Raw genomic sequence first — 20,981 nt, 5'->3', positions numbered from 1 at the left:
TACTTTTTATTTATCTATGAATCCTGAAAAAAAGTATCACAGGTAAAAAAAAAATATTAAGCAGCACAACTGTTCCCAACACTGATAATAACCGAGTATCAAATCAGCATATTAGATGATTTCTGAAGGATCATGTGACACTGCAGTAACGATGCTGACAATTCAGCTTTGATCATATATTATATTTACAATATTACTGTTTTTTTAATGTATTTTTGATCACATAAATGCCAGCTTGATGAAGACATCTAAACTTTAAAAACATTAAAATCCAAACTTTTGACTAGTGTAAGTTATAACTGTATCATGACGACCAACATTGAATAAGCATAAAATACTGAACATTCAAACACGCACAAGACAGTTGTAGATACTTTTCTTTTTAACATAATTGACAGGATAAGAGCAGGACAAGCAGAAACCTGAAGAAAAAAAACACTTTCATTCCTTTAATTAAACTAACAGACAGTCATTCATAGAACATCCCAACAAACCGCATGAAGAGGCGAAAGGAAAAGATAGATAGATAGATAGATAGATAGATAGATAGATAGATAGATAGATAGATAGATAGATAGATAGATAGATAGATAGATAGATAGATAGATAGATAGATAGATATAACGGTTAGCCTACACAAAAATAAAAAGACAAATTTCTGGTCACTTACAGAGATTAGGACAGATCCCAGGTTTCCATTCCTTTCAGACTCAAAACTGATTTAAAAGAGCCTTTTGGTGAGACAGGCTAAGATGTGATCATATATTATGTTCAGATATCTTCACCAATCGCATTATCTTCTGCTCAAGCGCCAACTGTGTCTCCAAACCGCGTTATTTACTTCTGGACTCGACAAACTTTTGCGCCACAAACATCCAAACAAACAGCGTCTGAAACTCCGTAAACAAACGCGAACTCTGCTTTATAAGTGCCGTTTTATGCGCGGAGACAGAATAATATTCCCCAATCACAATAAAACGCGGTAATCCTTTCGAAAGGAGCGAGTTATATCACGCGTTTGCTGAGAACAACGGAGAGCGTTCAAACACTCCATCTACGCGTCGCGACACAAACAAACTACAACGCGCGCGTCCATAGAGCCAACAGCGCGAGCGACGGGGTCTCTGACGTCATCGGTCCGTTGACCAATCAGAGCGCTCTCATTATAATCATGGAAGGAGCTGCATTGATTATAATAAGGCGTTCTAGTATTGTGTCGCACTCGCACACACACATGCAGTAAATGTGACATATAGAGGCACGAATCTGTACCACGGAGATTTCGCCTAGAGCTTCAAACTAATCTCCAACACAGATCTCCATTTATAATACTGGGTTTTATTTGTTCCACAGACACATTAACTCAGGTGATCATGTAGCCTGTAATACAGCAGCTTACAACAAATGAAATTATTGAATATTATGATAAATATTTGGAATCGTTCCCGATATAAATTGACAATAGTGATATGTTCTGCAAATTCAGGACGTGGGTGATGATTTTTACAGGAGTTTTCTGAAACTGATGATTCCAAGACAAGCCTGAAAAGTTTACAAAGGATGCATACCTTCTACGATTTCATTTATTTACAATATTTCTCATTGATGGATGGATGGATGGATGGACGGACAGACAGATAGATAGACAGATGGATAGATGGATGGATGGATGGATGGACAGATGATGGACGGATGGATGTATGGATGGATGGATGGACAGATGATGGATGTATGGATGGACGGATGGATGGATGGATGGACAGACAGATGATGGATGGATGGACGGATGTATGGATGGACGGATGGATGGATGGACGGATGTATGGATGGACGGATGTATGAATGGACGGATGGATGGATGGACGAATGAACGGACAGATGGACGTAAGAATTAACAAAAAGATGAATGGATGGATGAACGAACGGAAGGATGGATGGACGGATGGATGGAGAGATGGATGGAGAGATGGATGGATGGATGGATGGGTGGATGGATGGATGGATGGAGAGATGGATGGATGGATGGATGGAGAGATGGATGGATGGATGGATGGAGAGATGGATGGATGGATGGATGGATGGATGGATGGATGGATGGATGGACAGATGGATAGACAGATGGATGGATGGATGGATGGATGGATGGATGGATGGACAGATGGATAGATGGACGAACAGATGGATAGAAGGATGGATGGATGCATGGACAGATGGATAGAAGGATGGATGGATGGATGGACAGACAAATGGATAGACAGATGGATGGAAGGATGGATAGACAGATTGATAGACGGATAGATGGATGGACAAATGAACGGACAGATGGACGAAAGAACGAACAAAAAGATGAATGGATGGATGGATGGATAAACGGACAGACAGATGAAGAGAAACAGAGCGCCACACATGACCCATCCCTCCTCCACATGTCCATGCTCAGCTGCAGGACTATGAGGGTCTGAGTGAAGATGCTCCACTGAAATAACACCAGCAGCTGAGCTTCAAAGAGAAGAGGGCACTGTAACTGGATCAACCGTAATCAAAGCGCTCCGGGACAAGCCTCAATCGATCGCCAGCAGTTCATCAAAGCTGACAAGGTCAGCCAACAACACAGCGGGAGAGAAGGAAAAAAGAAAGGAAAAGAAGGGAAAATCAGAGAAGGCTGAGGGTCACAGAGGAAGGGTGTGTTATGTTGTTGTCTGAGCCCTGGATAGTACCTTCTATTTCAAAATGCAATACGATAACAGTTTATTTTTAAGTCATTTTACATTGAAAGTTAGCTAATACCACCTTTTCCAAGTGGAAAATATAACTTTTTAAAAACAGATATACTCCAATAATCAGTGAGACTAAAGCTCTGTTCCAAGCTGTCTTTCTAGGCATTGAATAGTGCTGTTCCACAAGCACTTTAGCAACTTTCATATATTCATTGCAGAGAAGGCAATCCCAGAATGCACTGCGATGAGCTCAGTGAAAAAAACAATTAATTTAAGATGTCAGAGTAATTACAACTATATATATATTTGATTTGATAGAAACCGGTCCTACTTGCCCCGCTCCGAGCGGCATTCGAACCAGCATTTTTAGCATAGGAGGTGGGTGCGTTAACAAAGAGGCTAAAGACCGCAGCCGCTAGCATCAGATCGGGGGAGTGAGGTTTACATGCACAGCTCTTACTGGCCTACGTTTCACTCACTCCCGTCCGGGTCACGGCACCAATTGAAACCGGTCCTACTCGCCCTGCTTCGAGCGGGATTCGAACCAGCATTTCTGGCATAGGAGGCGGGTGCGCTAACAAAGAGGCTAAAGACCGCAGGCGCTAGCATCAGATCGGGGGAGTGAGGTTTACATGCACTGAGGCGATCTGTCACGACACATTAAAGAGCCACAAAACAGTATTTATTGTTTAAATTAATTAAAAGACTGTTTCAAATCAAAGTAACCTGATCTGTTCTGTCTGTCAGTGTGTTGTCAGTGTCCTCTCTGCTCCACGATGTGTTTTTCACTGCGTGAGAACATGGAGTGGCGCGAGAGCGGCGTGGCTTGTTGGACATAGCAACAGTAACTAAAGGGGGCGAATGGTCCATTGACTAAGAATCTAGGAGTCAAAATCGCATAATCTGGCACAGTGACCATCTTAACAGACAAAAATATTGTGTAGTCTGAACCCTATATAAAGGGTTAGACTGATGTTTGGGAACCCCTGCACTAGTGCACAGGTGCTCATGCTCATCCCTAATCTGCATACTCTCAACGAGAACTTGAACCTGAGTTTCTCTGTGTCTGAGGTTTTTCCGAAACTCTAGGGGACCAAATCTCTCCGACGCCTCTCTGAACGGGACGGGCGAGTCCTGGCTGGTTCCTCGGGCCCTCTGAGTCCCACATGTGTTTTACTGCGCTGGAGAAAGATCAATACATGCTGACCAAATTATGGAGCAGATCAAAGCAAAACAGTTGGGGACTCTTAAGGACTTAGGTAAATATTTAGACATCTAATAAGAAAAGTATATTGACAGTAGCGTTTAATTTACTCAAAGCATTTGCATTAATCTTAGTTGTTTAGCAAGCATTAGTGCATCCAGCGGCAGGCGCAAGTACATTCATATGCAGCCTTTTATTCTATGCTACAAAAATGTTGATCTATAAAAGCAGGGAGGGATGGGACTTCTGGCTGGAAATGAAATATAGGAGTGTGTTCCTGATTTACATTCCTCATACAAGTGTTGCCTAACAGCTCTCAGGTGCGGACGAGAGCAACAACCCTGTTCTGTGTGTGACAAATGATCAATTAGTTTAGCTACATTTTGCACAATATGGATGGATGGATACATAGATATATAGACAGAAAGATAGAGGGAACTACAGACAGATAGATAGAACGATAGATAGATAGAACGATAGAACGATAGATAGATAGATAGATAGAACGATAGAACGATAGATAGATAGAACGATAGAACAATAGATAGATAGATAGATAGATAGATACATAGATATATAGACAGAAAGATAGAGGGAACTACAGACAGATAGATAGAACGATAGAACGATAGATAGATAGAACGATAGAACGATAGAACGATAGATAGATAGAACGATAGAACGATAGATAGATAGATAGATACATAGATATATAGACAGAAAGAAAGAGGGAACTACAGACAGATAGAAAGAACGATAGAACGATAGATAGATAGAACGATAGATAGATAGATAGAACGATAGATAGATAGATAGATAGATAGATAGATAGATCGATAGAACGATAGAACGATAGAACGATAGATAGATAGATAGATAGATAGATAGATAGATAGATAGATAGATAGATAGATAGATAGATAGATAGATAGATAGACAGACAGACAGACAGACAGACAGACAGACTGATAGAGAGACAGACAGACTGATAGAGAGACAGACAGACAGACTGATAGAGAGACAGACAGACAGACTGATAGAGAGACAGACAGACTGATAGAGAGACAGACAGACAGACTGATAGAGAGACAGACAGACTGATAGAGAGACAGACAGACTGATAGAGAGACAGACAGACAGACTGATAGAGAGACAGACAGACTGATAGAGAGACAGACAGACTGATAGAGAGACACACAGACAGACTGATAGAGAGACACAGACTGATAGACAGACAGACTTATAGAGAGACAGACAGACTTATAGAGAGACAGACAGACTGATAGAGAGACACACAGACAGACTGATAGAGAGACACACAGACAGACTGATAGAGAGACAGACAGACTGATAGAGAGACAGACAGACTGATAGAGACAGACAGACAGACTGATAGAGAGACAGACAGACTGATAGAGAGACAGACAGACTGATAGAGAGACAGACAGACTGATAGAGAGACAGACAGACTGATAGAGAGACAGATAGACTTATAGAGAGACAGACAGACTGATAGAGAGACACAGATAGACTGATAGAGAGACAGACAGACTGATAGAGAGACAGACAGACAGACTGATAGAGAGACAGACAGACTGATAGAGAGACAGATAGACTTATAGAGAGACAGACAGACTGATAGAGAGACACAGATAGACTGATAGAGAGACAGACAGACAGACTGATAGAGAGACAGACAGATAGACTGATAGAGAGACAGACAGACTGATAGAGAGACAGACATACTGATAGAGAGACAGACAGACAGATTGATAGAGAGACAGACATACTGATAGAGAGACAGACAGACAGACTGATAGAGAGACAGACAGACAGACTGATAGAGAGACAGACAGACTGATAGAGAGACACAGACAGACTGATAGAGAGACAGACAGACTGATAGAGAGACACAGACAGACTGATAGAGAGACAGACAGACTGATAGAGAGACAGACAGACAGACTGATAGAGAGACAGACATACTGATAGAGAGACAGACAGACAGACTGATAGAGAGACAGACAGACAGACTGATAGACAGACAGACAGACTGATAGAGAGACAGACAGACAGACTGATAGAGAGACAGACAGACAGACTGATAGAGAGACAGACAGACTGATAGAGAGACAGACAGTCCGTCTATGTCAGTGTTTGTTCGGCTCTTCCTTTGAGGAACGTCCCAAACGCTGCGCCGGCCATCAGAGTCCGTCTGAGATCTGGCAGCGGCTCAGCACAGCGAGCAGGAGTGCGTCTGTCACACACAGTCCTCGGGACTTACACACACTTTTTGGAGAGTGGATGTCAAATTTCTCCAGAGGCCTCAGATTCCAGAGCGAGGAGGATCAGGGGCCCGAGGAATTCTGACATGATGTCTCAAGGCCAAAATGAGAAGAAACAGCAGTCTGACTGTGTTAGCAGGACTTGCTTTTTGTACACATTTAGGCTAAGAATCAATTTTTTGTACCTCAATTTTTTCAAAACTCAATCCAGTTGATTTCAATCCTCAATCCTATTTTCCCCTAAAAAGAATCTTTCGGGTTTCAAAACAAGCTCAATTCTATCAATACTAATTATGGAATAATTATGTTTTTGAAATAAGTATCTTCTGCTCACCAAGGCTGCATTTATTTGATAAAAAATACAATTAAAAACAGTAAAAATTGTGAAATATTAATACCGGTTTCTATGGCGAATATATAGTAAAGTGTAATTTATTCCTGTGATCAAAGCTGGATTTTCAGCATCATTACTCCAGTCTTCAGTGTCACATGATCCTTCAGAAATCAGTATAATATGAGGATTTGATGATCAGGAAACATTTATGATTATTATAAACAGTTGTGCTGCTTCATGTCTGTTGAAACTGAGATACATTAATTTCTCAGGATTTTTTATGAAATAGAAAGTTAAAAAGAACAGTATACTTAAAACATTATAAACGCCTTTTATCAATGCATCCTTGCTGGATAAAAGTATTAATCTTACTGACCCCAAAACATTTGATGTGATCTCATCAGCCAATCACACGGCAGCAACTCAAACTGAGCATCAGAATATAGAAAAAAGGTGATTTAAGTGACTTTGAACGTGGCTGTTGCTGGTCTGTGTTTCAGAAACTGCTGATCTACTGGGATTTTCACACACAATCATCTCTGGGGTTTACAGAGAATGATCCGAAATAGAGAAAATATCCAGTGAAAACACATATGAAAACATAAGAAGGAAGGCGTCCACGCTAATATTAGTCTCTCTGTTTATCCTGAGGTTTACCGCAGTCCGCCGGATCCAGACCGTATCCGGATCTGACCTGCGCCTGAACACACACACACACACACACACACACTGACACACACACACACACACACACACACTGACACACACACACTCCGGATCTGATGAAGGACCTGCGCCTGAACACACACACACACACTGACACACACACACTCCGGATCTGATGATGGACCTGTGCCTGAACACACTGACACACTGACACACACACACACACACACACACACACACACACTCCGGATCTGATGAAGGACCTGCGCCTGAACACACTGACACACACACACACTCCTGATGATGGGCCTGTGCCTAAACACACTGACACACACACACACTCCGGATCTGATGATGGACCTGCGCCTGAACACACTGACACACACACACACACTCCGGATCTGATGATGGGCCTGTGCCTAAACACACTGACACACACACACACACACACACACACACACTGACACACTCCGGATCTGATGATGGGCCTGTGCCTAAACACACTGACACACACACACACACACACACACACACTGACACACTCCGGATCTGATGATGGGCCTGTGCCTAAACACACTGACACACACACACACACACACACACACACACACACTGACACACACACACACACACTCCGGATCTGATGATGGACCTGCGCTTGAACACAATGACACACACACACACACACACACACACACACTCCGGATCTGATGATGGACCTGCGCTTGAACACAATGACACACACACACACACACACACACACACTCCGGATCTGATGATGGACCTGCGCCTGGACACACTGACACACACACACGAACACTGACACACACACACACACACTCCGGATCTGATGATGGACCTGCGCCTGGACACACTGACACACACACGAACACTGACACACACACACACACTCCGGATCTGATGATGGACCTGCGCCTGGACACACTGACACACACACACGAACACACACACACTGACACACACACACACACTCCGGATCTGATGATGGACCTGCGCCTGGACACACTGACACACACACACGAACACACACACACTGACACACACACACACACTCCGGATCTGATGATGGACCTGCGCCTGGACACACTGACACACACACACGAACACTGACACACACACACACACTCCGGATCGGATGATGGACCTGCGCCTGGACACACTGACACACACACACGAACACTGACACACAGACACACACTCCGGATCTGATGATGGACCTGCGCCTGGACATGACGACAACACAATCCTGAAGTGTCATTAGTCTCTCCCCTGTGAAGGCCTCCTTCCCTTTATCTCTATACAGATAGAACGTTGTCGGGATAATCCCGGTTCACGTGGCGACATGGAAGCAATAACAAATTCTGTATTATAAACTTTTCAAGGCTCGTACATTGGAACTTATTTCATGGTTTGTGTTCGAGACACCAGACACTGTTCTGTGCGGATGAGCGGCCGGAGCGCGTTAAGGGTTTTCCATTAGAACGGTGTCGTGTTAGCGGACCCTAAGTTAATAACTAATGATCGTTGCGACGGAAGTGAATCAATCATAACTTTAGCTGGACAATAACTTTATTCTAGAGCTGATGTAAAGCCAAAAAAATCAGTTACTTTAATTTCCTATTATCTCTGTAAAGCTGCATTGAAACAATCTATATTGCTATATAAATGAAGGTGACTTGACTTGACAACGGAATTAAATCATAAATCCCTAACTGATGAAAATTTAACACAAACATTTGTGAAAGCCAACCACGCACACAAAAAAACCCTTAAAAAATTATGAGTACATTTGTGATAAATGACCACAAAACCCCCAAAAATATCATAAGTGCATAATAAATTTCAGCTGTTGCCACGCGGTTACACCCGCAACACTGCAGCCTGGACTGTGTCTCGTTCCGCTTTCATGCCAACACAAACCGAATCACCTCACCCTGCATGATTTCACTCAGCGGCTCCAGGAAAGTGTGTGTGTGTGTGTGTGCTGGGTCTGATTTTAATGAACAGGCCCGTTCTAACAGCGCTCGGCCGGGGAAAGACTGCTGGCTTCATGCCTGTGTCATGTTTCCAATGAGAATCGTGAACCAACACCTGCTGGCCACATTAAAAATGAGAAAATAACACAACAATACACACACACACACACACACACACACACAATCTGCTCATATATCATTACAGATCTCCATCTCACACACACCCTTCATTGCCTCTGTGCTTAGTTTCATATATTATATATTATTCATCTCCAGACTAGCTGAAGTTATACTCAAGATTATCAGATTTTAATCTATATTTAGTGTCAGATCCCTGAAGTCGCATTTAAATCGTTGCATAACTGTGTGTTTTATAGTCAATTGTATATAAAACTTAAAAATAAGTGTTTTCTATGTGAATACTTGTTCAAATTAGTGCTGGGCAACGATTAAACACGATTAATTGCATCCAAAATAAATACAAAATATTTACATACGTGTGTGTTTGTGTATCATTATAATTAAAAAAAAATCTTAAATATAAAAATTACAGCATCATTACTCCAGTCTTCAGTGTCACATGATCCTTCAGAAATCATTCTAATATGAACATTTCTGATTATTATCAATGTTGAAAACAGTCATATTTTTGTGAAAAACATCATACATTTTATTTTTCAGGATTCTTTGATGAATAGAAAGTTCAAAACAACAGCATTTATTTGAAATTGAAAACCTTTGTAACATTACAAATGTCACTCTTGATTAATTTAATGTATGCTTGATGATTAAAAGTATTAATTTCTTGTAAAAAATTTGCCTAAGCTTTTGAAACGGTGTAGTGTCAGACGCTGATGTTCTCCATTATCTTTAAATAACAGTGTGTTTTAATGTATTGCTGAGAATATAGTGTTTCATAATCCTCACTTTCCTGCTTCACCCTTAAGAAACAGTCCTTCTGGGGGAGAACTAGATTAAAATAAGATTTATTATCGCATATTTGTTATCTTACAGACGCTTCCAAGCATGCTGACAATGCAAAAAAATATTGTTTTGGCAGGATATTCGTGTCCAGCTGGAACTATGAATTATTGCAGGATTTCCTTTGAAACTATTTTCACAAATGATTAAAGAAATGGCAAGCAACGCATTGAATTAGACTTCTTCAATATGGATACAATCTTGAATACAAATGTTGAAGCAGAAAGATTGAAATAGTATTTTCTTGTAAGTAGTCTTTGGTTTATTAACAACATCAGAATTTGTCAAAATTACAGTCAAGAAGGGGAAGTCAGATCTCCGAAATATATTGTATATTAGACGATACTGTCCGCTGGCGTGGACGCTAATATAACTATCACTCTTGGTGTGAACGGGCCTTTAAAGCTGGAATATGTTTGGTTTTTTTCGCTGCTAGGGGTCGCTAACCTCTTACAATAACACAGGTGTAGGTTGATGACGCAGTGATAAGCAGAATTATGGAACTTGTCGTCATGCGGATGGATCTAATAATGTTTATGGATGAGTGACATTGATGTTTTTATCATGACTGTGGTGTGAAGCAGGCGCGAGTGCTAATGAGAGACAGATATCAGCGCCACACGCGAGTCCCGCGGATATAAAGCAATGAGGACATGAACATACAGAACTAACGTACCCGCAAGTGCTGAATAACTCACACAGGACAGTTTATTAGACGAATGAAGCTTGTGCGGTAACGCAGCGCTGTTCACTCGCTCTACACGATCACACTAAACTGCATTTGAGTGTGTTAAAGTTATAATGTTATTCTGTGTGTTAGTTTGTCTGTATGAGACTAGCAGTACGCTAGATCAACATTAGAATAACATAGATCATATTAGAGCCCGACCGATAAAGGATTTTGAAGGCCGATACCGATACAAATATTTGTTGGTTTTAAAATCCGATATTCCGATATATCGGCCGATATTTAAAAAAATAATAATAATTCAGAAATGCGCAACAAAACATTAACAGATTTCCCTAACATTAGTTATTTGTAGTAATAAACATACAAATAAAATGATTGCTGCTACAGCCACAACTATTACTACCAGCATTATTATTATTATTACTATTGAGAGTAATAATTACAACAACAAAAAAATGACATTATTACTATCATCATCATGACTTTTATATTATCATTAAACAAGATAAAGGTTTTTATCAACCTAAAAAACAAAAATTTTTCAACCTATTTTTAGGACAAAAAACCTTGTCTTATATTCCGGTATACTACAATGTCAGCTTGCTTATCCCTTTACCTGCACTTTTTAAATTCTTTCCATCAAGCTACATCAAACCATTTTCAATCATCAGTTGCTGCCTGCCTTCTAAAACCTACTATTTAGCGATCTAAATCCATTATGTGACTCGTTAATGCTGCGGCTGAATGACAGTCTGCAACGCACACTTGGCGTCATTGGATTTCACACACGTGTAAAAGAAAAGCTAACTTTTTTGCACAAGCTACGTTTGATACTTTTTCTCTATGTCTAAATGTTCACTCCTCGCAAGTCTAACTTACATTTTACAATGCAGGGCCTCTAACTAGAGATATGCTAGTTATAAATACATTAATCATTACTTTATTTAGGCAGAATAAGTTCTATGTGGTTTCCAAGCTCGTAACGTTAGCGGTCTTCCACTGATAGTGGCATTAGCTAGTCTATGATGTGCCATAATTTAGCAATGGATAACGTCATACTGCAAATTGTAAAACATACATTTTCAATATAACAGACCAAGGAGAGATGATACGTCTCATTGCTATAACTGTCACGCTATTAAAGAAATATTTCAGTCACATTGTCAAAAGTTTAATGGACAGTCCGTCAACTACACTGTAACAACGTAACGTTACTAGCTAATTCCGCTTCACTCTCTGCTTATTTAACAGCAGCAAAACTGGACATGATAGTCACAAATTTTGTCATGCTTATTTGAGTTAAGACAACTGATGGGGATGTTATTTTAATTGTTATTCAAGCAATGAATGTATATGTTTCGTGACCAACTCACCATGAACTCACTTAACCAGTGCCGCAGCTCCCACCACGCGCATCACGCGCTGTCCGTAAGGCATCAAGAGCTGAGGGAGCACCAAAAAAATAGCCTCCCGGAAGTTCCGGGACTCTCCCGCATATTGATAGCGGCTCACTGATGCCCGCAAATTAGTTAAAATCTCCGGAATCTAGAGCGAGCGCGCCCGCGAGACTGTGCTTCCAAACCGTGTAGCGCGTGCACGGCAGAGCAGAGAGGGAGAGAGAGCAAGAGACCGCGCGCGTGTGTGCCTGTAATATCCCTGAAGGCTGTTTCGTCCGATTTTTTTTTTTTTTTTTTTTTTTTTTTAATATTCATTTATCGGCCATTATAAATGCCGATACCGATAGTTTGGAAAATGCCTAATATCGGCCGATAATATCGGCCTGCCGATATATCGGTCGGGCTCTAGATCATATTCTAACATTTCATCATGTTGAGCTATATAACATTGATTAGTTTTATGTACATTTGCTCACCTGTCTAATAAAGTACATGCGGCGAAGTCGAAGTTAGTCGCGGACGCTAGCTCTCGGCGTCTCGAAAACGCCACGCTGATATTGATCATCGGTTTAGTTCTCCTTTTGTCCCAAAGTCTGCTTGCCATGATCCATGATGTTTGAACGAAACAACAACAGCGTGAGCGCGCCGCTAGACGTAACGCTGTTGTCCACGTCTGTCGCCATGGTTACTGTGGCAGTACGAGCGGAAACCAGCGATAACGCGGATATTACGTCATTGACAGGCGACAAGTGCACAGGGAGTCAGGGACGGCCAATTATTTAATATTAGAATTTCTCTGAAATTAGAAATATTTGGGAACTTTTGGGATATTGTAAGTACACAACTGCAGGCAATATATCACACGGTGCAAGTGATTTTGGGATATTTTGTTACAAAAATCGTACATATTGTAGCTTTAATTAATCAGTGCACATTATTAAAAGTAAAGTCACATTATGGAAGTAAAATGGATTGCAAACATTGTTAGTCCAGATAATTAACGAGGCATTTCCATTAGATTATAAGGCACTAAAATGGCATTGCAACAATTGTCAAGTGTGCAAAACAGAAACATTTTTGTTGAGAAATGTCTGAAAGCGTAGCATCAGGGTACCAGCAGACACACACACCACGAGCAGGCCGAATGATTAATGTGTGCTTTGACAAACGTGTCCTATAAACACAAACATGTGTGCACTCTTGTCTGCCACACTCATGTTTCTAAGAGAGTGGCCGTGTGTCATTGTTTCGATATTTTAAAACACACAAGTCGGATTTTCTGATGTGGTTTGGAGGGTTCCCAGGGTCTTGCCTTCACTTCCTCCTCTATTTAACCACAAATAATGTGAAAAGTGATACCGAGGCAGGAAAATGACGTGCTCGTACAGTAATAGTGGCTAGGAAATGGGAAATCCGGGTGCATGTGTATGTTTAACACTGGGTAACAGATCAGGTGTCAGTCAGTACAGGACAAAACGGACAGCTGCCCTCATAGCGGTTTACTTAATGCGTATAGCAATACAAAAATACAGCATATCACACAAAAGGAAAGTAAAAAAAATTTTTTTTTATATATACACTGTTATAATATGTGACCTTGGACCAGAAAACCAGTCATAAGGGTACATTTTTTGAAATTGAGATTTATATATCATCTGAAAGCTGAATAAGTGAGATTTCCATTGATGTGTGGTTTGTTAGGATAGGACAATATTTGGCCGAGACACAACTATTGATATTCTGGAATCTGATGCAAAAAAATGTAAACATTGAGAAAATCTCCTTTAAAGTTGTGCATTTATGTTCACGATTGTGCTGCATTCACTCACAAAAATGTTTTATATATTTACGGTGGAAAATTTACTAAATATCTTCATGGAACATGATCTTAATATCCTCATGATTTTTGGCATAAAAGAAAAATGGATAATTTTGACCCATACAATGTATAGTTGGCTATTGCCACAGATATACCTGTGCGACTCCAGACTGGGTTAGTGATCCAAGGACACGTATGTTGTCTCGCTTTCCGTGTAGAGCTGCACAAATCTGGATAAATTTAAAATCATGATTTTTTTTTTCAAACAGAGATCATGATTCTCCCACGACTCTGAACAGACAAAAAAAAAAAAAAAAAAAACAACATGTAGAATTTAATAGAGGTTCAGATGAAATGTTATTGCTGCAGTCTGTTTAAAAAAAAAATATTTGATTGATTCGAATCATTTGTTTTTTAAATAGATTGAGTGAATGATTCAATGACTCATTCATTTGAATCTTGAATGAAATATAAAAAAATAATTTAATAGTCACTTGTCGCCACCTACTGGTGTAACAATGTAATGATACAATCTATATTTGAAGGGTCGTGATATACCAATTTTTTTAACCTATATTTAAATCGCTATACCATAGACATCAGTGTTTCTATCCGAACTATAAGCCTTTATCTCATACTTCTATGATAATATGAATTATTGTAAGACAGATACTGAAAAGACTGTTTGTGAAGCTGACAATAACAATACACACAATACAATACAATACAATGACACTATACATGACAATAGACAGAGCCGAATCGTTGTCATTTAGTAATAAGATCGCTTGTGTTTGAATCGAGATCGTGATCTTTTAATGATTAATCTGTAATTGTGCGTAACGTCCATGTAAAATCTTCCTCTCTGTTTGTATGAACAGACGAAGGTCCTTCCAAAACACTAATTTTCACCATAAACGGGGTGTGCGTAGTGCTTTTGGCAGCTAAATATTGATATCCAAGACCCTAAACCCGAGAAACACATACGCTCTTGCCATACTTGGATTTATTAGGTGATTATACAAGCGTGTGCGAGAAGATCTCTGAACTGAACTTGCTGTAAAAATGACTGGTCGACTACAACACGTTCTCCACCCTGAACCTGCGATCAATCCTTCATCTGCTAAATGAGCTCAAAGCACATTAACATCAATGACATCAGGAGCAAACCTCAGTGGATGTTACACTGCGCCGTTCCCAGGAAGAAAGAAAAAAACGTTGAGAAACAGGAACAATCCTGAATCCTGCACAAACTGATTTTCCAGAACTCAGCGGCTAATCTTATATCATCCGGAAAACTCTCTGTATTCTCAGTGTGGTGTCATAAAAATGTGTGAAAACTCACATACTTCCCTACTATATGTGACCCTGGACCACAAAACCAGTCACATGGGTCAATTTTCTAAAATTGAGATGTATACATCATATGAAAGCTGAATAAATAATCTCTCCATTGATGTGTGGTTTGTTAGGATAGGACAATATTTGGTCGAGACACAACTATTGGAAATCTGGAATCTGATGCAAAAAAATGTAAACATAGAGAAAATCTCCTTTAAAGTTGTGCATTTATGTTCACGATTGTGCTGCATTCACTCACAAAAATACATGTTTTATATATTTACGGTAGGACATTTACTAAATATCTTCATGGAACATGATCTTTACTTAATATCCTCATGATTTTTGACATAAAAGAAAAATGGATAATTTTGACCCATGCAGTGTATAGTTGCTATTGCCACAGATATACCCGTGCGGCTCCAGACTGGGTTTGGGATCCAGGGACAGATAGGTGAAAAACAATATGTTACAAAAGAAGTATGTCTGAACTTACAGTAACTAGGGATGCACAACATATTGGCCGGTATATTATCTTTTTTCATGTTAGTGGCCCGATAAGAAAATGTGGCCGATATATTATTAATATATATTTGCTCCAGCTGAGACATCAGAAGCAGCCAATCTTTACTTCAGTAATCTCATGAGAGAAACAAGATATTAAACAAGAAAATGCAGGGTGGGACTGTTTATCCATTAGGAATTGATTGAATTGAACGTCATTTCAGAAGTGGGTGAAGTTTTTTGATAAATTAACATTTTATTACTTCGAATAATGTGAACTGATGAAATAAGGATACAAATATTGCATTTAGTAATACCGTTTTATAATTTATGCAGTTTTCATTCAAAATTTATCTTAAAATGTCTTGTATGTAGTTTTTTATTGTTCAGTATCTCTCTAAAAAATAAAGCCACCAATATATATATATATATTAGGGCTGTTAAACGTTTAATCGCATCCAAAATAAAAGTGTGTTTACATAATAAATGTGTGTGTGTACTGTGTATCATTATTTTATATATTTAAATACACACACATTCATGTATATATATTTAAGAAAAAATTGTTATTTATATATATAAAAAATATTTATAATTTATATATAATATAAATTATATATAAATCTATATACAGTATATACATGCAAATATTTCTTAAATATATACAAGCATGTGTGTGTATTTAAATATATAAAATAATTATACACAGTACACACACACATTTACTATGTAAACACACACTTTTATTTTGGATGCGATTAATCGCGATATATAGCCCTAATATATATATATAGCTATGTATGTATGTATATGTAGTATTTATAAAATAAATTGTTCGTTTTAGTTTAATTTAGTACTAATTTAGTTAATTTAGTATTTAGTATTTACTTTTAATTTAGTATTTAGGGTCAGTAAGAACTTTTATTCAGTAATGATAAATTAAACACATTAAAGACATTTATAATGTTACAAAAGATTCTATATAAAATAAATGCTGTTCTTTTGAACTTTCTATTCATCAAATAATCCTGAAAATAAAATGTATCAAGGTTTCTATATTGTTTTCAACATTGATAATAATCATAAATGTTTCTTGATCATCAGATCATCATATTACACTGATTTCTGAAGGATCATGTGACACTGAAGACTGGAGTAATGATGCTGAAAATTCAGCTTTGATCACAGGAATAAATTACATTTCACAAAATATTCATGGAAGAAAACAGTTCTTTTAAATTGTAATAATATTTCGCAATATTTTGTATTGTAGGTTTACAGACTTTCGAACAAAAGTGTGTTACAAAAATCTTTTTGCATCCTGAACCCGACCGCTGTCCTCTAAAGAAAGCTGGATTTGGGATATTATAATCACGAACCATCCGGCCGTACCAATGAAGTTCACACAGCAATAACTTAAAGATCCAATAAATCACCCTGTTGACCCGAATGAACGAGCTTTGCTCATTTTAAAGACTTCCTTCTGCTGTAAGATGGCCGTTCTTTTGATGCACAATTGCATATTTGACTGAACAAGCAATTACCGTGGCATAAAACATGTGGACGACACGGGAATGGACGTTTTGAAAGCACAACTAGAGCCATAAAAGTGGTACCAGTGTGTCAGACAATCCCGTCAGTGTTAACGTCTGAGACGGGAGGCAGAAACAGCCAATATTTCCTGGCATATATAATGGGATTTAAGTAGTTTTCCAAACAGCGCTGAGCGAATATCCACCTCAGAGATTTATAGGAGGAACCCAACACACTTTTTCAATGAAGTAAAAACCGCCATAATAATGCCACTGGCTATTAAAGCGAATCCAGCACAGAGGAAACCTCAATAATTACTCTTAGTACTTTTTTTTTTTCCACCCCATTCTGAAGAGCTTAGCGGTCTTGAAGAATGAAACACACTTAGCCATCCACTTTTCCCAGTCTGTCATTGTTGTGAGGCTGCTAAATATTTGCTCTTCCCAGCTTAGGATGTTAGGATGAGAAGACCCTCTTTGTGGCGAGAGGTCAAAGGCCTTCGATCGCTTTCCTGGGACCAAACCGGAGATCTCGGCATCTTCAACCATCACTTACACTCTTTCAATTAGTGGAAAGCTTTGACTCCTTTCAGTCAGAGACTCTTTGAAAACAGCTTGAGCAAACCTCCATCCATCAAGACTGTGAGGGACTCGGTGGATACAAACAAAACACACACACACACACACAACACAATCAAACGTCTCCATGTTGCATTTGAAACTCGAAAAATGAGAATATGGTGCAAAAGTTCATTTATTTCAGTAATTTAACTTAAAAGGTGAAACTAATATATTATATAGACTCATTACATGCAAAGTGAGATATTTCAAGCCTTTATTTGTGTTAATTTTGATGAGATTATGAAAACCCCAAATTCAAAATTAGAATATTGTGAAAAAGTTTTCAAAAACTGTAAGCCATAATCATCAAAAATATAACAAATAAAGGCTTGAAATATCTCACTTTGCATGTAATGAGTCTATATAATATATATTAGTTTCACCTTTTAAGTTGAATTACTGAAATAAATTAACTTTTGCACCATATTCAAATTTTTCGAGTTTCACCTGTATATATATATATATAAAAAAAAAAAAAATATATATATATATATATATATATATATATATATATATATATATATATATATATATATATATATATAAAATATAAAATATTAAAAGAAAAATAGTGCTGGGTAACAATTAATCACGATTAATCGCATCCAAAATAAAAGTTTGTGTTTACATAATATATGTGTGTGTAATGTGTAGAATTATTTTTATATATAAATACACACATATGCATGTATATATCTAAGAAATATTTGCATGTATATACTGTATATATATTTATACATAATTTTTATTATATATAAATATAAGATATATAAACAACACACTTTTCATACATGCATGTGTGTGCATTTATATATACAAAATAAGTATACTCAGTACACACACATATATTATGTAAACACAAACTTTTATTTTGAATGCGCTTGGCCAGCACTAAAAAATATATAAAAATATACAACATTTATAGTATAAAAATATTCATATTTCAAGTAAATGCTGTTCGTTTAACCTTTCTATTCTTCAAAGAATCCTGAGAAATAAAACGTCTCATGATTCCCACAAAATATGACGCCGTTTCAATATTGATAATAATGAGAAATGTTTCTTGAGGATCAAATCATCATATTATACTGATTTCTGGAGATCATGTGACACTGAAGACTGGAGTAATGATGCTGAAAATACAGCTTTTATCACAGAAATAAATCATATTTTAAAATATATTCACATAGAAAACAGTTATTTTAAATTATAATAATATTTCCACATTTTTGCTGTATTTTCACAACCTTGCTGAGCAGAAGAGACTTTAAAAAACATTTTTTTTAAAAATCTTACCAACCCCACAATTTTATACATAGGGGGAGACCAGGGACGGTTGTAACACCTTGAATTCCTCCCATCAGAAACAACCTAGAGTGATGACACTCACTGTGCTCATGCTTAGTTAGTTTCCCTCCGTTCTTGCCAAAAAGGGAGCCACATTTGAAACTTCCTGACGGAGTTATCTACAAAAGGTTGTTTTTGAGTAAAAAAAAAATACTTTTCTTTCTGATGTACTTTTTTGGATACTGTTATAAGATCAAATGTCTATGAATTCAAACAAGTATTATTTAGAATCACTGTTTTGTAAGCTAAAAATAAAAATGGCTAACAAGTGTCAAACTTGCAGTCAAGCCAGTCATCTGTCTACAACTGTCCCAGTATCACCAACCAAGTGTCATTTAGGCCTATGTTTTAAAAACTAATCAAGCAAAAAAAAAAAAATCCTGTTAATTTGCTAATTAAAAGTAAAATGAGCACTGTGCATTGCAAATTAAATGTAAAAGTTTAAATGTAAACTTTTTTGAGGTGTTCTACCCATTAAATAATTTTCTTGCATTATAATTTGACGGTTGCACCTCTTTTTTTGTCATGTAGTATGAAAAAAAGGTATTTATTACTTAAAAACATGAAATTAATAGTCACAATAACATGATTGATAAATAATATTTTCCATTTTGCGTATATGATTGATTCATTATGTATATTTTAGACACTGGGACGGTTGTAACAGTGGAGAGACTGTATTAAAATCAATTTTGCAACCTGTACATATTTCATAAAACCACTTAAATACATTATTTCAGCAGTTGACAGATTGAAGTTTATAATATAATAAATTGGTTATTCCAGTATAAATGGTTTTTGATGTATTGCTAAAAATTGCTAAAAGTGTTACAACTGTCCCTGGTCTCCTACTTACTAAAATAAATATCTCTCATTATTTAGTAAAAACCAGTGTGGAGAAATGCAGCCGCTCTGATCAGGAGAAGCTTTATATTGCCCAGCAGCGCTAACACTGATGCAACATCGCTTAACTAAAACATTTAACTACACACTTTAAGAGTTGCTATTGGCATAAACAACAAACACTGAAAGCCGAGCATCATGGGATCTCTATCGGACTTCAGCCCTGTCATTAAGACAGTAATCAGGAGTTTTATCTGACGCCAGGGCAATGGTGAAGTTTAACAGCGGCGGATGATCAAAGCTCGTCCTCGCGCAGGAACGCTGGAAACTGCTGTTAGTAATCTACGCCTGCGCCTACAACACAGCTGTGTGACACCCGGAGACGAGCTTTCCTGCATGACCAATCCTCTCGTCTCGTCTTCCAATTAAACACAGCTCTGCAGCTGTGAGAGTCTCACCTTTAAAGGCCACATCAGGTTTTTTAGTATGAATATGTGAGCCGTACTGTTATCTATAAGCTGGTGTGTCCAAAACAATGACAAAATTCGCATTTAGAAGATATAAGCATTCAAATCTTACAGTCTCTCACTTCCACCAATAAGGATCAATGATTTTGATGACATCACTGCACTTCAGCATCTCATTAGATTTTCTGTCCAATCAAATGCTCTAGAATCTGAAGCTCCGCCCCCTACATTATAG

At 38.1% G+C, this 20,981-nt stretch overlaps 1 protein-coding gene across 2 annotated transcripts in view; it reads right to left on the bottom strand.

Moving 5' to 3' along the window:
* disp1 (dispatched homolog 1) overlaps window positions 1-20,981 on the bottom strand; it is a 77,445-nt gene that overhangs the window by 28,906 nt on the left and 27,558 nt on the right. The window contains exon 1 of one of the 2 annotated variants that reach the window (XM_079584084.1): window positions 671-1,167. The exons of the other annotated variant lie outside the window; for it this stretch is intronic. The gene's annotated coding sequence lies outside the window, so the exon portion shown is untranslated. Of the gene's footprint in view, window positions 1-670; window positions 1,168-20,981 lie in introns of those variants that run through there. 2 annotated transcript variants of the gene reach the window in all.

Source organism: Phoxinus phoxinus, assembly GCF_949152265.1.
Source record: "Phoxinus phoxinus genome assembly, chromosome: 16".
In the NCBI taxonomy this organism is placed as follows: domain Eukaryota; kingdom Metazoa; phylum Chordata; class Actinopteri; order Cypriniformes; family Leuciscidae; genus Phoxinus; species Phoxinus phoxinus.
The sequence above is the reverse complement of the archived record's forward strand: the minus strand, read 5'-3'. Positions and strand labels throughout refer to the sequence as shown.